This window comes from Notothenia rossii, assembly GCF_949606895.1.
Source record: "Notothenia rossii genome assembly, chromosome: 5".
NCBI lineage: Eukaryota > Metazoa > Chordata > Actinopteri > Perciformes > Nototheniidae > Notothenia > Notothenia rossii.
This window is the reverse complement of record NC_136903.1, coordinates 46,452,825-46,457,260: the sequence shown is the minus strand read 5'-3', so window position 1 is coordinate 46,457,260 and position 4,436 is coordinate 46,452,825. Positions and strand designations below refer to the sequence as shown.

At 38.5% G+C, this 4,436-nt stretch overlaps 1 long non-coding RNA gene across 1 annotated transcript; it reads right to left on the bottom strand.

The window, feature by feature from the left end:
* Nucleotides 1–1,948: 1,948 nt before the first annotated feature.
* LOC307040771 lies at nt 1,949–4,064 on the bottom strand. The gene is made up of 2 exons (XR_013808601.1): nt 4,024–4,064; nt 1,949–2,132 (listed from the first exon to the last, which is right to left on the bottom strand). It is a non-coding gene; the product is annotated as an uncharacterized lncRNA (long non-coding RNA).
* Nucleotides 4,065–4,436: the final 372 nt, after the last annotated feature.

Genomic DNA, 4,436 nt, shown 5'->3' with positions numbered 1-4,436 from the left:
TGTCAATCTTAAACAATCATTTCCATGCAAAAAAAGTCACAGTTTGTCGTAAAAATGCTGAAATATAAGACTATGAATAATACGCAACTAGAAAGACTACAAATCCCAAATGCATTCTGGGTCGCGTAAGTGATGTCATAGGCGATAATGCTCCAAGACTGGTTGTGACTCGCAAAGCAAAGAGGAAGAAGAAGACTGATTTATTCCCTCCAATAAATATAAGAGATTGCTCCAATAAATTCACTTTTACAAGATGCCTGTGTGCTTTGTACGAGGTTGTAATCACAAAAGAGATCATACCACTTGCTCGTTCTATCGCTTCCCGTCTGATGAAAGGACCAGGAGTCGTTGGACCAAACATATCAGGTAATATACATGTTTTGCATGGAACATAGTCAAGTTAGCTACCTAGCTAGTAGCGAGCATGTTAGTTAGCATTATATTACATTACTTAGCCTTGTCATTTGTATTAGCCTTAACATGAAGTAAACCAAAATGTTAAACAGTAAGAGTAGTCATGATGGTAAGTATTTTGTGAAACATTTGAAGAGTAGCCTATCGCCCCCTCCACCAGGTGCTAAGGGGGCGGGAGGTAGGCTAACGCCACATTAGTATCAGCGATCTTTTCTACTTAATGCTATCTGCACAAATGGTTAACATTGACCATTAAAAGATCAGGCGGTTCAGGGAGAGTCGAAGGAAGGAAGGCAGGCAGCTTTGCATGACATTCTTCTGGACGTGTTTCATTGTGATGATAGTGAGAGTGAGTCAATCTGTTTGTTGGAAAGACAGTTGAGTGATTACTGAGAGAAAATTATTAAAAGAGATAATTATTCAGTGTTGTTACTTTAAAGTGTTGTTACTGACCTTTTTCTCTTTTATTTTCTTTACCTCACCTGTAACTGCTGAGACCCTGAGGAACATGCACACTGGTCTGACCTGCTCTGGTAACCTGATTTCCACTGTACGTAATAGTATTTGGTTATGGTATATTATTTATATACATCAAAGGCACAATGCACCCCTCAGAGACACACATGTATTGAGTGTGATATTTTGCATTGGTCATGTGAAATCATCTTTACACACTAGAAAACTGTAGGAGCGGCAACTTGTTTTGAAATTGAATTTTTAATATCCGATAATAAAGTTGATCTGTTTTCTTTATTCTTCTCTCTTCCCAGCTCCATCCATCACCATTCTCTGTTCCTGCCAGGTCCTGCTTGCTAATCAATGCTCATATTTTTTTTACACAATTACAAATAAAGTCAATGTATTGTATGACATGAAGTTGTGCTTCATTCTGAGTCAATAATAAATTAATTCTGCCTTCAGCTGCAAAATTATTGTGGACTGCACCGACATCCATGTAGCAGCCCCCCCCCCCCCCAGTAAGATGAACCAAGCAAAGCTGACATACTCAACATACAGCTGTGCTCTTAAGTTTACATGAAGAATTTGTGAAATATTGGTAATAACAGGTTTAAATGATTATTAGTAATTAATTATATAATTTTCTCATCGTAGATGAGCAGACAGGGAGCAGATGAGAAAAGCAGAATATGCAGCTGCCATTTTCCACATGGAAAAGAGAAAGGGCCAAGTGTATTTGAGTGGACAAAAGAGAAATCCCAAATACGAAAAATAAAATTATACAATTTAGATATGTATACAAATAAATACATATCCTATATACACCATCATGTATAATGATGGTGTATGATGTAGAAGGAAGTGTGGTAGATAACAATTAAATATAGAGTTACATACAGATCCATGTTACAGCAAAAGATGGAATAACTAAGAAGCACACAGTATAATAATAATTACACGCAACAATTAAATAACTGCTCAGCATCTCCACCACAATCCCAATCTGCTGTGTCCTGTTTTCCTCCCCTCTGCATAACACCCCATCACACATACGAAACACAACGCAGAGTCCGAGGATGTTAAGAGTATGTTTATTTAAATGTCCTCCTCTCTACTGGCCAACACAGGGAGCATATGCTGGGTGTAGAATTGTTCCAGGAGGAGGAGATTTCCATGCCATGCAGGGTCTTTGGGGATGGGGATGATGATCCCCTCCTTCGTGGTCCACAGTAGCAGAGACTCCGGTCTGTGATTTGCAGCTGTTATATAATATACAATACATTTTTTTGAAAAACATTTGATCAAAAAATAAGGATTTGGTCAGGATCTAGAGTCAGTGTGTAGTTTATTAATTAATCAATGCTCTCTACATTAGGAAAACACATACCAGTGTACCAGAGGGAGTCACACACAGCTGTGCCTAGATAACCAAACAAATTGACAACAGGGATGCAAACTCATCAGGTATGAAAAAGGTGACAAGGATCCGAGCCCCCTGACCCCACAGAATATCGGCTTTAAAATGAGGAATAACAGAGGATTTTAGCAGTCAGAACAACTAAAGCAGCAGTGTTAATATTAACAGAAACGCCATAGAGTCACATCTAATAGAAATATATAAAAAGCATTTATTTTAATTGTGTAGCAGTCAGTTTATAATTTTGGCAGCACTGTTGAGCATTTTGAAAATGTATTTTCAGGCCTCTGTGCAAGGCTTAGTCTTTCTATCTTTATAGCCACTGGTGTAAAGTAACTAAGTTCATAAACTCAACAAGTACTATACTTGGGCACAATTTTGAGATACTTGTACTTTACTTAAGTATTTCAATGTTTTGCTACTTTGTACTTCTACTCCACTACAGTTCAGAGGTAAATGGTGTACTTTTACTCCACTACATGTATGTAATACCTTTAGTTACTTTACAGATGTGGATGAATGATGTGAAATATAATCAAGTGTTAAATCAGACTTTAGTTCCACCTGGAGTAAATCCAAAAGCTACCCTGCAGTATACAAAGTCATTCAGACTAGCTGCACCTTTACCAGCTTTGAGAACACTTTCATGATCAATCATTATAAAACGTATCATATTCTGAAATGGACCAATCTGCAAAATTACTACTTTTACTGTCGCTACTTTCACTATATTTTGATAATAATACTTTTCTACTTTTACTTGAGGAACATTTGGAATGCAGGACTTTTACTGTAACAGAGTATTCCTACACTCTGGTACTTCTACTTTTACTCAAGTACAAGAACTGAGTACTTCTAATTTTAATCAATTACAAGATATATACTTATACCACCTCTGTTTATAGCCTATGAAAAAAACGATTAGAAAACGAAGGCTAAAGCTAACGTTAGCAGATAGTGACAATGTATGCTAGTTAGCTAGCTCAACGATAATATTGCGACGGGGAAAAAAAACTTTTCAGTGCACATCACGCTCTGCCGCTCCGACAGGGAGCTCTATTGTGAACACCTGAACGGCCCGTTCTAACAGCTGTTCACCAGCGGTCCAGTCTGTGCCACAGGGACTCCGGACGCACAGTTAATATTAACGAACGCACCGTAGGTAATGTAGCTGCTGAAGCTAGACCATCATCGCCGAGCAGCAGAGGCTTATTATACATCATGAGCAGAGCCGACAGGCAGGAAGACTCGAGCACACAGCTCGCGCTTCATTATAATATATATAAAAAAAGCTCGCGGCCGCACATTAATCCGGGTCCCAGACCCCCTCCCATACCCAAAAAATATTTTTATTGCAGATCTACAGGAATCACAAAAACGACCTATTTTGGATTCAAAACGGAGAATTTCGCCGAAAGGTGACAAGTTTGCATCCCTGGACAAGATAACCAAAATCCTTGAATCTACACACAGCAAATAAACTCAAATGACACAACGAGATGTAAAAAGGAGATCACACATATAGTCGATATAGAACTGGCCGCTTCAATCTGAAGAGCAACTAAAACAAAACACGGGAGTGTATCTTGTTCTTGTGAACACTAATGTTATCCACAGCATACACAGACACCACAAAGTTCTTAAGGAGAAAACTAGTTTCTAAAACAAAACACGTTAGTGTACCTTGTTAGCTAGCTGACATTAACCTTAAACATTGCACTCATATTACTCACTGAAACCTTGTAAAGCCGGTCCCGCATGCTGGCTCTTACAGAACCGCTCCCTTTCGTGTATGTACAGCTCTCAACATGCCCAGACTTGTAGTGATTTTCACCTCGTTTTATACTTTTTCGCCTCATTCTGAAAGAAACAGGTGAAATTTACTAACGTGACAGCCATCTTTGTGATGGTGACGCGTATTGTGCGAGACCAGAGACCTGTAGTTCACTGAGCGGTTTCACACAAAAAAAATTGTAACTTCACAGTTTTACGACACATTTTTATTTTTTTGACTTGCAAAATGTTCTTTTAATTTGACAAACATCATATGTGTCATTCGTGGCACAATTCAAACGGGATCGAAAGATGACTTTTCTCTCTCCATTGACGTCAATGTATAATTTTCCGCTTCCGGGGTCCCATGGGT